This window comes from Ambystoma mexicanum, chromosome 12, assembly GCF_040938575.1.
Source record: "Ambystoma mexicanum isolate Mex_15411 chromosome 12, UKY_AmexF1_1, whole genome shotgun sequence".
In the NCBI taxonomy this organism is placed as follows: Eukaryota; Metazoa; Chordata; class Amphibia; order Caudata; family Ambystomatidae; genus Ambystoma; species Ambystoma mexicanum.
In genome coordinates, this window is record NC_090936.1 from 694,378,551 (window position 1) to 694,393,858 (window position 15,308).

A 15,308-nucleotide genomic window follows, 5' to 3' on the forward strand; every position below is an offset into this window, starting at 1 on the left:
CTCACCGCCGCAGCACAGCTCTCGCCTGAAACCACCGGGGGGTGGCTTCCTACCTCCAAGGCTGATCCATGATAGTATTTGCAGAGAACCGCAGTGCCCCACCAGCCCCCATAACCTGCGGAGTCCCCAAAGGATCCTGTGTATCCCTGACCCTCTACAACATCTCCACCAGACCCCTCTTTGATTTTCTTGACTCAATCATAATCTCCTACACTAACTATGCTGATGACACTCAAATACTCCTACCACTGTTTGGCAACTAAATCGATGACACCTTAGCTCTGGACGATGTCTATTCCATTATTCAAACCTGGAAGGCTACTCGTTGTCTCTGTCTTAATGACAACAAGACAGAACTCCACCTGGTGGGCCGCCAACTGGGATCAATAATCTAAATACCCAATACACATTGTTCAGCATTGATGGCATTCAAATTCCTGTATCTGCATCAGTAAAAACACTTTGTGTGTACCTTGACGCCACTCTCTCTCTCATGCGCCAAGTGAATGCCATCACCTCATCACACACTCATAAACGGATTACTTCAGCTATGTCCTTCCTCTCCCAAGACAGCTGCCTCACTATTGCTCGTGCTATTATAGTATCATGACTGGATTACTCCAATGCCTTATTTGCTGGCACTTCATCCCGGAACATTGCAAAACTTCAGGTGATCCAGAACAATGCCATTAGAACGGCGGTCAACATACCTAGGCGTGAGCATATCTCTGCTGCCATGAGAAACGCCCACTGGCTCCCAATCTGCGAGCGCATTATCTTCAAGTCTTTGTCCATCACGCACAGATGTCTATCTAATTCTGCCCCATCCTACCTATCCCAGAAAATCAACAGAGACCAGTCTAACAGACCCCGCAGAGCAGCCCACAACAACAAACTATTGCAAGCGACCTACAAAAGAGCTAAATCTGGAGGTGCTAGCTTTTCAACCTTTGCAGTTAAACAGTGGAATTCGCTCCCCCCTGTCCTGAGAGCAGAGAAATCCTACTCGACTTCAGGAGATCCCTAAAAACGTGGTTTGTTGCAGAACTCCTTTTTTGGACAATTAACTGTTTTCCCCTTTCTGCTCTTCTCTCCTGATAATTGATTTATGAATGTGTAACTGGTTCATAATAGCACCTTGATGCCTCTGGTCTTAGTGCGCTTTAAAAATGAAATAAATATTCAAAAGACATCTTCAAAACATGCCCAGATACACACCAGGGCAAAGAAAAGACACTGCTCGCCAAGCATAGACCACAATTGTTGAAGTAGCCTCACTCACAGTGTGAGAAACAAGAAGTTGTCTCACCCGCTAGTCCCCAGGGATCTGTCATCCCGGGGGCCAGGACACAGCCATCGCTTTTGGATCCAGTTCCTGGGATTGGACCAGTGCAGGAGGATCATCTGTGTGAGGGGTCTTGCGGGAGTGGGACACCGGATGGTGAGACACAGTATCCCCTTCCCTATAACACCTTTCCCCATCCTACCAAGTAGGATACATAGGAACTCACCGCCCCTTTTCGAACCCGAACTCTTTCTCACAGACCACCCGCTATGAGAGAAAACAGACTAACACCTGAGCCATGTACCTGACGTGTCCCAGTAAAGTGGTCAGGAAAGGTCTGAAAGATTAAAGAATATCGAGGCTTAATACCACATAATAGAAATACACTAGTCACGAGGTCAAAGTATAATGTACATTTATTAACAGGCAGCTGTCTGGCTCTCAACAGCCTGCAATGTGTGCAAGCAGACACCGTGAGATGAGAGAGTGCTGGACATTTCATAAACACAAGTTTTCCACAATCCCGGACACATCGTCCAGCCCCTCTTCGTGTAATACATTTACCTAGGGTTCATAGCCTTTCCACATAACTAATTCATGTTTAAACATCTTTACATAGTTCGCTGTTTTCCCTTAAATATTTCACATGTTTTCCAAACCTAAGACAACAAGGTAACATTCCTTGTTTTGCTCCCTTATATTTGTCTATCATTTGTTCTTGAGTTTAAAGTCAGCTTAGTTTCAAGGAGCGAAAACAAAGATTTCTGCAGAAAAGCATGTTCAACTATCTGTTATTTTACTTTGCTGTTTGAACGGGGAAGGCACTGTTGCAACAGATGGTATCTAAATGACTGATTAGTACGGCTTTTGTTTTTGTTTAACTCCAAGGTTTCTCACTGTAGGACAAACAATCCACTTTAGCAGCTTCAACATTCTTATCTACGTTGACATCATGGAAACAGTACAAAGTTAATTTTGCTCTGCTGGAGCCAAAAACACAATTCTAAACATGGGACAGAAAGCAAGAGGCGATCAAAATGGCGGATAACTCAAAATGGCGGCGTAGTCAGCCTGTTTCAGGTTCATTGAATGTAATTTATAGTGCGGTGCGAATGTGCTTAGGCCAATGCTACTGTCAGGCGGTATTCATGCAAAATATACTTTTACAGGTCAGACATTACTGATCATCACACACAGCTGACTTGCATTACATTAAGCCACACAGATAAAAGGCGGAGCACAAGAGCACAATCTGAGCGAGGCAAAGCACACGAGGAAACAGCAGTTCCAAGATGGCAGTTTAACAAGAGGAGAAAGACTGCAAAACAGACAGGGTTTGCAAGAAGGGAAGTTCCCTTGACCTTTCCGACAAGGAACCGTTACTTTCACGGAACCTCGAGAACAGAAAGGGTAAGACCTGGAAACCAAGCTGAAGAATCCTGCATTGTGTGTCAGAGGTACCCAGGGCCCTCCTGTGTCAGTAATCAAGACAGAATCTCTAGCCACTGCCGTACAGCCCTTTGCTCCTAGAACAAAGCCACTTCAGTGAAAGCAGCACAGCCAGTGAGTTGGGAGACCGATACAAAAATGGTATTTGTTGACGCCAAGGTTGCAAGCAGCAACATTGTATGGCGAGCGCTGGAACGAACATTGTTAAAACGCATATGATACAAGACGCAAATTAAGTTAAACTGCTGATGAGTGATTGAACTTTATAGCAAGATACAGTACCTTTGACAGAGTGGTCTGGCACCACATGGGTGCTCAATTGAAGGTCTCTGTAAGTTATCCAGCTGAGAAGTAATAACAGCAGATACCTTTGATCCGAGCCCGGCGGAGGGAGATCATTTGAAAGTGAACAAATAAATGTGACTCAAAGTGGTCCTGCAACGGGTCAAGCTAAATCCTGCGCACAATTGAAAGTCTTCGATCTTGATGAAGTAGAGAAAGTTTGGAAAAACACATAGATTTTGTCCGAGCTCGACAGAGGGAGATCAATTGAAAGCTGTGTGTTAAAGTGGGTCTGAGCCCGGCGAAGGGGAGCCGGGGGGAATTGAAAATCACCGAAGAAGTTGTACATGAGATCCCTGAGGAGAAAGGAACTTTTGAATGTTTGTCACATCAGGCCCTCGGAAATAAGTGTTAGAAACCAAAGGTTGTCTCGCAAACTAATCCCTTGGGATCTGTCATCCAGGTATCCAGGACATAGCCGTTACTTTTGGATCCAGTTCCTCGGGGTGGACCAGTGTGGGAGGATCACCTGGATGAGTGGCCCCTGGGTAGTGTGAGTTGGACACCCGATGGAGAGACGCAGTATCCTCTTCCCGATTATCCCTTTTCCCCTTCTCATTCCATGTGTTATTTGACTTAACCTCCTCCCCTTTCCTACACAAATACGACTACAGGGACTGAACACTCTGGGCGAAGACAGACTTACACCAAGCCCTTCTGTGCAGCATGTCCCAACATCAGAGTCAGGCAGAGTCAGACAATTAAACTTAACTCACACCTGATTCCTGTTACCCTTCCCCGCACGGATAAGGATAGAAGGCGGAGCATGAGAGCACACTACGAGCAGCGGGGCAGCGAGCGAGGCGAGGATCGAAGCAGAACCAGAGAAGGAGAAAGCTCTTTGAGGCCGCAGCTGAATGGAGGAAGCCAGACAAAAAGTCACAGGGAGAAACCAAGGCGAGAAGTCCCCTTGACCTGTTTGACAAACTATCGCTGGGCTGTTGAAGATGCGAAAACAGCATGTGTGTGGCGACGAAGAAAGGCATTCAGATCCTGAAAGGTGCCTCCGAGATACCAGGGGCTTTCCTCACTGACTGGATGAGCCAGGGGAGAAGCGCAGCCAGCCTGGTATGGCCCTCGACTCCACGATCAAAGCTGTGAGACGAATTTTGCATACAGCCAGTGAGTTCAAGGCAACTGTGTGAACCGGGCTGCCTATGAGCGAAGGTTGTGGGCGGCAACAAAGTGTCATATGAGGTGTTTGATTAAAGACGTGAATAAAAGGAGAAAGCCGATAAATGTTTCTTGGAACTTTTAAGGAGTGGATGCTCGATACTAAGCAGCAGAGTGGTCCGGCGCCATGTGGGTGCCCAGTCGAAAGATCTGTGCCAGAAAGTATCTTGCCAGTTGAACCATTGAGATTGGATTGAACTTTGTGTTATGGTTTAACATTTGAAGTCGGATGAAAAGGAACATAGTGGTCAGGCAAGGGTAACAGTCAAATCTCTTGCTCAGTCAAAAGTCTTCAGTTCTCTTATATGGAAAGAAGGAAGTTGCCAAAGTGAGCTCGATCGAGGGGGACCGAACGTGATAAAAAGGAAGGGAATCCGAGCCTGGCGGAAGGAGATTCCATGGAGAAACAAACAGAGAAGAAACGGTCTGAGCCCGGCTGAGGGAGACCAAAAGAAGTGAACTCTAGTTTTATTATTTTTCGTTATGTTGATTCTGGCACAGTGGAAGAAAGAGACTTAAGAAAGTATCTAGAGACGCTATGCTGAAAGACTCTGATGTATCCTGAAGACTGCCTCCTCCTGCCAGAGAAGTCAGTGTGCTCGAAGTGCCATATTGTTCTGCCTTGTCCCGTGTTAAAATGTGGGGAAGGGGAAGCTATAGTTCAGCAATCCTGAACTTGCATACCACATGGACCTTTTGTTTATCTTACACTGTTTTCTTTATATTTAGAACTTATTAGAACTTAGGTTTAGATAGATGTTCTTCCAACCCAATAGCTCAATAAACACCCTTGAACCTCATCATTTGTGTCTGTCATACTTGTGGTACCATGCCCGCCTTGCATATGGTGCCAGAAGTGCGATGTGACTCAATTGAGAAAAATTGGGGAACCCTAAAGTTTCAGAAGCTTAGTACACAAGCCTCCGATCTCTCAGTTGCCACCAGGGAATCCATCAGGTTTGATATTTGTAGTAGTAGGAAGAGGGGATTAATTCCCACCGATTTAGTCTTAAACCCCCCTGACCGCCACTGGTTGTTACATCAGGCTGGCTCCAAAATCTGGCCTAGCATGGAGATTTGGTATAGGCATTCTGGCTGGAGTCATAGATCCATATTTTAGAGGTGACGTAAAGGTATTGATGCAGAACCATGGGGAAAACCCTTTTGAAGTAAAACCTGGGTACAAGATAGCAAAAGAAATTCTTCATAAGTGGTATTTCCCCACTCTATGAGAAAATAAAACAAGTTGAGGAAACCGAGAGAGGAGACCAGGGTTTTGGAAAGGCTGATGAAGAAATAGAAACTCGATCTCATAGGGATGACAACACCACCCTTCTCCCTGATTTAACATTTGCCCAGCGGAATGACCCCATGCTCGCTGAGGCTTTCCTACAAGCAATACCTGAGAACGAAGGGCTAGAGAAGGGTAGCCCCCTCTTTTTGGTAAAGCAAGTCCTTTTGTATCCGAGTGATACAACTGAGGAAGGCCTCATTATAACCTCATTTTAACCCAGTTGGTAATACCTAAAACCCGTAGAAGAATTGTGCTATAAATCGCACACTCCCATTTGACCGGAGGATATCTGGGGCAAGCTAAAACTCAAGCTCATGTTAGTGGGAGATTCTTTTTGCCAGGCATTCATGCAGATATAAAGAACTATATCCAAACATGCGAAATCTGCCAAAACACCGGTTCTCATATTCCACTACCTGCTCCATTGAATCCATTACCTATAATAGAAGTTCCTTTTTCCCAAATAGGGATGGACATTGTAGGTCCATTGGAAACATCAAAACTAAGAAACAAATACATCCCAGTAATAGCGGACTATGCCACCCAGTACCCAGAGGCTTTCCCGATGAGAAACTGTTCTACTCAACAAATTCTAAAACACCTATTAACTTTTTTCTCACAAATAGACTTTCCTAAAATCCTGACGGACCAAGGGATGAACTTCATGAGCAGGTTAATGGGAGAGGTAAAGGAGTTATTGCATATCACCGCCATGAGAACCTCTATTTACCACCTCCAGACCGATGGTGGTGGTGGAGAGATTTAATAAGACCCTCAAGATAATAAAAAAATTGGTGGACAGAGATGGAAAAGACTGGGATAGCATGATACCATGGGCGCTATTCGCGGTACGGAAAGCCCCTCCGGCATCTACAGGATTCTCCCCATTTGAGCAACTTTATGGTTGAGAGCCCGGAGATGTCTAGGATATGCTCATAGGAAACTTGGGAGGAAAGGGAAGAAGCAACCATACCCCTATCCCAGACAGCTACTCAATTAAAAGAGCACATGGCCTTAGTTAGAATGTTAGTCCAAACCCACATGGAAAAAGCCCAACCTCACCAAAAATAGGCTTATGACAAGAAGAGAAGGTAGATCTCTGCTCGTTCTCCATAGGGCAAAAGGTGTTGGTTTGTTTACCCACTTCAGAGAATAAGCTTATCTCGAAGTGTCATGGCCCTTATGACATCCTAGATGCACCATAGAGTGGCAGAACGTGATAAGAGACAAAAGACTCATTTATATCACGTTAATCTCCTCAAAGAATAGAAAGAGAAATCAACAACCACTAACTCTTCTATTGTAGCTTGCTTGGTACCTGAACAGGTTGATAATACCAAACGTATTCCTCAAGACATAACTAAAGGGAAACAGGAAGACTTGATTGATCTTGTTGAATCTTTCCCGATGCATTCTGTGAAAAACCAGGTAGAGTTCAGGGTACGTATCATTACATCAAGGCCCCGAAAGGAAAGGTAGTTCACTTAAAACCTTATCGACTCCCTGAGTCCAGGAGGAAGATAGTAATTGAGGTAGAAACCATGTTAAAAGCCAATGGGCCTCATTCCGAGGCTGGCGGTAAGGGTTAACGGTCACCGTAAATGGCAACGGTGACCGTTAACACTTACCACCATATTCCGAGTTCCCTTTTGCGGGTTGGCATTTAACGCCTGCTTTTAGCAGGCGTTAAAAATCCAACCCGCAAAGGGACCTTGGAGTAAATTACGGCACCGTAATTTACGGTGCCGTAATTTACTCCTTCCCCATTCCCATTGAGCCCTATGGGGGCAGGAATGGGGATGGGGAACCGGTATGGTGAATGGGGAATTACCGGTCCCTCCAACCTTGGAATGGACCGGTAATTACTCCATTCACCATGCCGGATTTCCATGGAGTAAATAGCTCCATGGTTGCTTACCATGGTGCTATTTACTCCATGGATAGCGCCAGCCTCGGAATGAGGCCCAATGTCATAGAACCCACTTCTAGTCCCTGGTCCTCCCCAATTGTTCTGGTGACGAAACCTGACCAGTCTTGGCGGTTTTGTATTGACTTTTGCCAGATGAATGCCATCTCAGCCTTTGACACCTATCCCATGCCGCGAATCAACGATCTGATCGACAAGCTGGGTAGTGCCGTCTTCCTGTCTACTCTGGACCTAACTGAAGGTTACTGGCAGGTTCCACTCTATGGGCCTGACAAACAAAAAACTGCTTTATCCACCCCCATTGGATTATTCCATTTTGAAGTCCTTCCATTCGGACTCCATGGGGCCCCAGCAACCTTTCAAAGACTTATGGATACCATACTTAGACGGTATGCACATTTCTGCGGAGCCTACATTGACGATATCGTCATCTATAGTCAAACCTGGGAGGAACACCTATTGCATCTCTATACCATTATGAGAGCCCTTCGATAGGCGGGACTCACAGCCAATCCAAAAAAATGCATTTGCCTAATCGGCAGAAAAGTTCTTAGGCTTTTTTATGGGTAACGGCTGTGTCCAACCACAACGTGAGAAGGTAAAAGCAGTCTTAGATGCTCCTACACCAAAAACCAAAAGAGACCGTAGAACATTTTGAGGTCTTATCGGACATTACTGAATATTCATCCCTAAGTTCTCAGACAAGACCGCCAGGTTAACAGACAAACTTAAAAATGCAGAGCCGCAAAAGATCCATTGGTCAGAAGAAGATGACATCTGTTACACGAGTATAAAACTGGCTCTCTGTCAGGCCCCTATATTAAAGGTAGCAGATTTCTCCAAAGAGTTTATCCTGCAAACCGATGCCTCCCTAGCAGGCCTAGGAGCAGTAGTATCACACATAGGTGATGGCCTCGAACACCCAATTCTGTTTGCTAGTAGGAAACTGTTTCCAAGAGAAAAAGCAATGTGGGAAAGATCAATTGAATCGCCAACGAACAACTTGGGTGTCGATAAAAGTTCAGCTGATCCAGTTGTTGGATTGTCTTCATCTGTGTTCTGAGACCGACCCCCCTGGCGCTTGTCTTGATCTGAAATGAGAGAGATGCTAGAGGTCATACATGTCAAATAGTCATTTAATTCATCACCTAATGTTTTCGCTACGCTCTGGGCACCACTTCTACTCCTAGACCGAGGTGTGATAGGCATTCTCATTCGCCTCCCTCTCGCTAGCTCTTGAAGGGTGAGGTGGTGGTCTGAACCACGCTGATTCAGAAGGGCATATAAAGCTAAGGGTAGGCAATATAGCCATCCCTTCTTCAATGCCAATTTAATCTTTGCCATCCTTTATTTCAGCAGGCCATTGAGTCTCTCACACAATCTGTTTGCTTGCGGGTGATAGGTAGAAGACAACTTGTGTTTAATATTCAACAGAAGCCCTATTTGTTCAAACACCTCATTCACACAATGTGGACCATTATCGGATCTCAGCTTTTCACACACTCCCCATCTCAGGAAGACTTCTTGTACTTAAAACTTCACTGCACAAGTGGCATCAGGGTGTGTACACAGATCTGCCTCGATCCACCTGGAGAAGACACACATCACCACTAATAGATACCTATGTCCATTACATACCTGCAGCATATCGACATAGTCAATATGTAAATGCTGAAAATGACCATTCGGTCGAGGTATTGCTCCTCTAATTGTTCTCAGTGTATGCCCAGCAGTAAACATTTGACACACAATGCAGTTCACTGTAAATAGTGCAACATGTTCCAACAAATTCAGACTAAACCAGGCTTCTGCAATGGTTGCAGCTAGACTTTCCCTAGTTACATGCGCGGGTTAATGCAGCTGTTGAAGCGCTACCTTTAATAATGCTACTGGCTTCACTGGCTTTCTAGTGCTATCCTGTCACCATAATGCTTCTGTGGGGGATAAAGAACACCCCCTTCATTTCCATAATTCCTGTACACTGTCACTCCCTGCGCGTCATGGTTCTTGAGCATGACAATAAGCGCTATCAATTCTGCTGCCTGTGCTGAAAAACGAGACGGTAGCCTTGCACTTGTTACAACTTCAAATTCTCCATTTAATCTATGTCTTACTACCGCTGCGTAAGAATGCCTTTCCCCACTAGTCTGATACATTTTCAAAGAATCGTCAATAAAGAGAATTTCCCCTCCTGAGAAAGCATTCTCTTTCACACGGGGTATATCGTCATAAAACTCAACATAATTAGCACAGTCATGCACATGATCGCCTTCTGCTACTGGCTCAGCTACAAATGTGGCAGGATTCACTATTTTACATCTGACAATTTTAATCGTTGGGTTTGAGATCATTACCTCATAAGAAGAAGCACTTTGGGATGTCAATGTACCTTTGGGTTTCTCTAAAATGGCAAACAGAGCATGCTCCACGAAGAGAGTCATAGAGCAACCCATGACAATACTTCTCAATAGCGAACGCGGCAGCTGTCAATGACTGTTCACAGGGAAAGTGTCCTTTCATAACTGGGTGTAAGATCCCACTGTAGTACGCTAGAGGCTTGTACCCCAATGTAGTTGTTCTCTGTGTAAGCACTGCTGTCATCACTGTCCCATTTGTGTGCGAGAATAAAAATAATCTGCAGCTTAATTGGGAATTCCCAAAACAGGGGCTGTACAAATTGCTTTTTCAACTCCTCAAACCCTTCCTCCATTTCCTCAGTCCACTCTATCTTTACCTTATCCACTTGTGCTTTCTTCAAAGCAGCTCTTTCAGGTGTCACCTTCTTTCCTTCGTGTGAAATCAACTCCCCTATCTATAACACCTCTTCTTGACAATACTGCAGTTTCTCCTTGTCTACCTTGTATCCCTTGTCTGCTAGGATAGTCATCAACTGAATCGAATCTTGTCTGCACTCGTCTTCTGTGGTGCTTCAAATTAAAATGTCATCTATGTGCTGTATCACTGCACTCTTCAGATCAATATTGCCTAAGTCCATCTGTAGCACTCTGTTAAAGATCAATGGAGACTCACAGTACCCCTGGGGCAAACAAGTATGTTTCAGTCGAGTTTGGCGAAACGTAAAGGAAGTCAAGTCTTGTGAGTCTTTGTGCAACGGGATCGAGAAAAACACATTTTTCAAATCGATCATCGTGAAATATCAAGCTTCCACTGGGATACTACACAGTATCGTCACCGGGTTAGGAACTAGAGAAAACTCTGCCTCTAAAATCTGGTTAATCGTTCTCATATCTTGGATAAATTTCCACGATTCCCCTGTATATTCTTTGATAGGATACACTGCGGTATTACACAACCATTCTGAGGGCACCAGAATACCTTGTTTCATCAGTGCTGAAGTAGTCTGAAATACACCTTCATCAGCCTCTCGAGACATGGGGTACTGTCTTGCTCGAGGTAAAATTGCTCCTGGTTTCAGCTTTATTTTGACTTCCCCTATTCCCTTTAATAAACCTACATCATAGGGGCCTGTGGTCCAAAGGACGCTTGGCACCTTCTCCAAGTCTTCCTGAAAAAATGCTGGATGTTGCTGTATTATTGCTGTTTGCTGTGGGACTTCCCTCTTCTCTATTCTTATCCAGTATGTGACGCTCATAAAGAACACCACTTCATCGTCTTCTCTGAACATGTCATCATCAGTTATGTCAGTGAATCTGTACCCTTCCTCGAGAGCTATTACTGTTCTCCATGGTCTACCCTCATCATCCATTCCTTCAAGCATTCAAGCATTGCCATTTCCCTTCATACCATAGCTGCTGCCATTTATATAGGGATAATCTGTCCCCCCTCTTCGTCTATAGGGATTTGTGGTCTAAACAAAAACTCATCTGGGTATCCCCACAATTTTTCCCACTAAGCCAGGTAGCCATGTTAATAGAATGCTCACCCCATATAGAAAAACCTCTGGATTTATTGGAACGCCCCGTAGAGCCACTTGCCATGTGAACGCCAATATAAATTCGCCCACGTTTCAATAGTATATTCCTGTAGTTGAACACACTATTCCTTGATCAGTGAATGAAATCTTCATGTTGAGATTTTGTCATTAAATCTCTTCCCAAAATGTTAACTGGTGTCTGTCGTGAATACAACAAAGGAACAGACATGTCACACTCTCCTATAGAGACTGGTAATTCAACAGTAAAAGGAACTCGACTTGTATCTCCAGAGAACCATTGAGCATTCATGGCAATTCCTGATATTGGATATTTTCCCTCTCTTATACCTGAATGAGTAGCCTCAGTGTCTACTAGAAAAGAAAAAGATTTACCTCCTATCGTCACATCGACCCTTTGTTCCTCTTGAGGGTCTGGTGTTACAGATAGTACTGAACACATAAAGTTACCCTGTGAGCTGTCCTATTGTGGGTACATGTTAAACGGAATATGATATTGTGCCTTCTTTATTGTATATATTGGCCCAAGCCCAGTCGCTCTGCGAAGAAATCCGTGTTGCAAAGTTCCGATCTTAGATTGACTTAGCCGCCATTTTAGGTCCATCCGCCATTTTGATTTCCATTCCAAAGTAATTCTGTGTTCTAAAATGGTGGACAGTGTAACTTAGCCGTCCTGACCTTTGCACATAAGTTAATGTCTAAACTGTCAGTTGGCCGAATGTTTGGGTCGAGTATAGAGACCTTGTCCTACGCCTGACTTATAGACAGAGGATTACCTGCGCCAACAAGTCCAATCCGCGAACATACATCAAATACAATGCTGTCTAAATACTTAACATGGACACTTGTTGAACTACATTGTATAGGACATGTACTAAGGCTTAATGTTAAATCCGAAGATACACAGTTGCCATTGTGACTTGTTGATGTACAAACTGAAAATAATCCACATGTATATAGTTGAACAGACTAGAAGTGAACTTGGCACGAACCCTAGACTGAGTATCATTAACCTGTAGAGGGGCTGGACATTATGATCAGAAATGTATAAAAGGTGCAACTGTCCAGACGTCCAGTACCTCTCACTTCTCACACCGAAAGGGCTGGTATTCGCTGTGATGTACTGAGGGCCAGATAGCTATCTGATACTCTGTTTCTTTGTAAAACTCTACAGTTATAGAATAAAGATCTGTGAATCTTTATAAGCCTGTGTTTGGTGTATTTCCTTTTGGGGTACTCAGCCTCAATATTTCCTTTTGATTTTACAGATGGCGCCCGAATAGAGACCCTCAAGATTGATGCCAGCTCGTTGAAGGTTGACGTGGCTATCGGACCGGGATCGGACGGTGTAAAAGGGGGCCCCTTTCTTGGATGAGAAGCAAAACTTCAGCAGCGCTGCACAACCCGATCCCTGGATGGTGAGTCGGCATCTTGATGAGGCCCATATATCGAGGCGGGCAGATTTTCCGAAATCACCAACCACGTGGGACCTTAGTTAGAACTTTGTAATCTGATCGGACCTCCTTAGGATTTGATCAGGTGAGTCGTGACCCGATTCTTAAGTATCCTGATAATTTGTTTTGGCGCATTACACTTGCAAGTGCAATTATTGACCAGGTAACACCAGTAATCTGACATGCCTGGGAAATTTTCTGCCTGCTTCAGGGCGTTATTCCACAGTGACAGACAATCTTTGGAATTTGGCTGACCGGCGCCAATGGAGGGGTCGCCAGCATGTACTATGTACTATAAGCACAGCATTGGTAGTATAGTATGTAATGATATTTGGCACAGACAAACTAGACATGCTTCCGAACTTCAGTGGCCAATCAATGGTAGTTTTGAAATTCCTCGTATTGAATACTTAGAATCCATATTAGTAAAGAAAAAGGCTAGACCTGCAGCATTCGATGTATTACAGAATTGGAAGAAAGAAGCTATGCAGCAGCTTAAGAGTAGATAAAAGCATGCACGCCGTCATATGACGAACGCTGAAAAAGCGTTGTTATGTGACCAGAATGAACAGTCTGAGTGAGTTAGGAATATGGATAGGGCTTTTTCACTTGGTATCCAGAAAATGTATCCTTCGGAAGACTTTCATGTATCTGATGAACTCATTGACAAAATTTTAAATGAACGAAGGCCTGGTGCCACTGCGCCACCTCTGTATGTTCCTCTTCCTGCTGTTATTCCTCCTCCCGTTGCTCCTCCTGCTCCTCCTATTGCTGCTCTTAATGTTCCTCTTCTTCCGGCTATTGTTCCTCCTCTTGTCGTCGCTCCTTCACCTGCTCCTCCACCTTTGCCTGCAGTTACGGGTCCGGTGGGTTTGCCTGCCGTGCCAGTGATAGCACCTCTGTTTCCGAATGTTCAGAATTTGCCTACTCTCCCTCTTCCAAGTGGCTCTACACCGCTTGTAGTGGATCGGGATCGAGGGTTGTACTGTGTGTTCAGAGAAAAAGCATGAATTGGCTGCATGGGCTAAGCATTGCATGGAGAGGGGTGAACAAGCTGATGTTCTTGCCACACTCTGTAATTCAGACAATTTTCCTGAGAAAAACGTTTTTATTGAGGGATTAGGAATTCATTTATGTGTAATGTGGAACAGGCTAAATGATATATATCTCCCACAAGGCTTAAGGGATCTGAATACTTTAGCATTTTCTAGAGATACTGCGGAGAAAGTACAAGAGCATGTTGAGAGGGTTTTTGTGTATAGAAGGGAGTTGGAAAGGTTAAGGAATGAAGATATAGATGGTGATAGTTTGAATGCTATGTTAGTACAGAAACGGTTCTTTCCTTGTCGTAAATCGATAAATGAGGAAACACAAATTTGTACGAAAGATGCGATTAGGTGGATCTCAGACATGTCGATAACTCCCGTTGAAGTATATGACACGTACAGTCAGTATACGCCAGAAATGCAGAGGAAAGTGATGCAGGTAATGGTAGAGTACCTACAGGATGAATGCGTAAAAAGAAGGATTTGTTGTCCCGCAGAGTTATTGGGTATTTATAAGAGGGCTTTTTCGTTTGACACTTCTTCAGCTGCTTTAGCGCTCGATTTAGCTCTGTTGCTTAGTAAGCGTTCGGAGTTGCCTACTTCTCAGTTGCCTATGAGAGAGGTTCCTCCGACATTTGTCCCAAAAGTTGAGATTCCCGCTGATGCTGCAGCAGGTACACCTGCTCAAGATATTCCTGCACACTATGTGTCGCAGTTCGTTCACGTCCCGTTCTCGAGCCAGGAAGTGAACACCATAAGACAGTCTATTCCTGATATTAGGAAGAATCCGACAGGGTTCTACAAAGAAATAGTCTGTTTTGCAGTCATCAGTATTTACCTTAAGTGATATTGATCTGTTATTTCCCGTACTCCTGCCTGTTGATTTGTGGAAACAGATTAGGACTGTAGATGATGTACCAGGGTTAGGAGATTCATGAGATAATATGATTAGACTCGATAGAGAGAGGCCAGCTGGCGAGAGACCACCAGAGGTAATACTAACTTTGCCTGATAGAATAGTTACAAAGTTGAAAGCTATAATTCCTGAGAAAAGGATTATTTGGGACAAGCTTACGGCCTGTGTCCAAAGAAAATCTGAGGGTGCTACCGAGTTCTTTAATCGGTTCGAACAAGTATTTTCAGATTACAGTGGGCAAGACTTAAGCACAGAGTCTGGAAAATGACTATTTGTGGACAAATTTGTGTGTGGATTGCTGCCTGACATCCAGTCACAGATTATGTCCTCCGAGAGCGCTTGGCAAGCGAAGTCTCAGTCAGAAGTACTGCATATGGCTCAGTACTATGAGAATCGTGTCAATAACGAAAAGGAAAGAGTTGAAAAGAGAAAAGGCGACTTAAAGACAAAAGTACTATTGCAACAAATTGTTAGAGGCCCTAGAGGGGGTAATTCGCAATTTAGGGGTC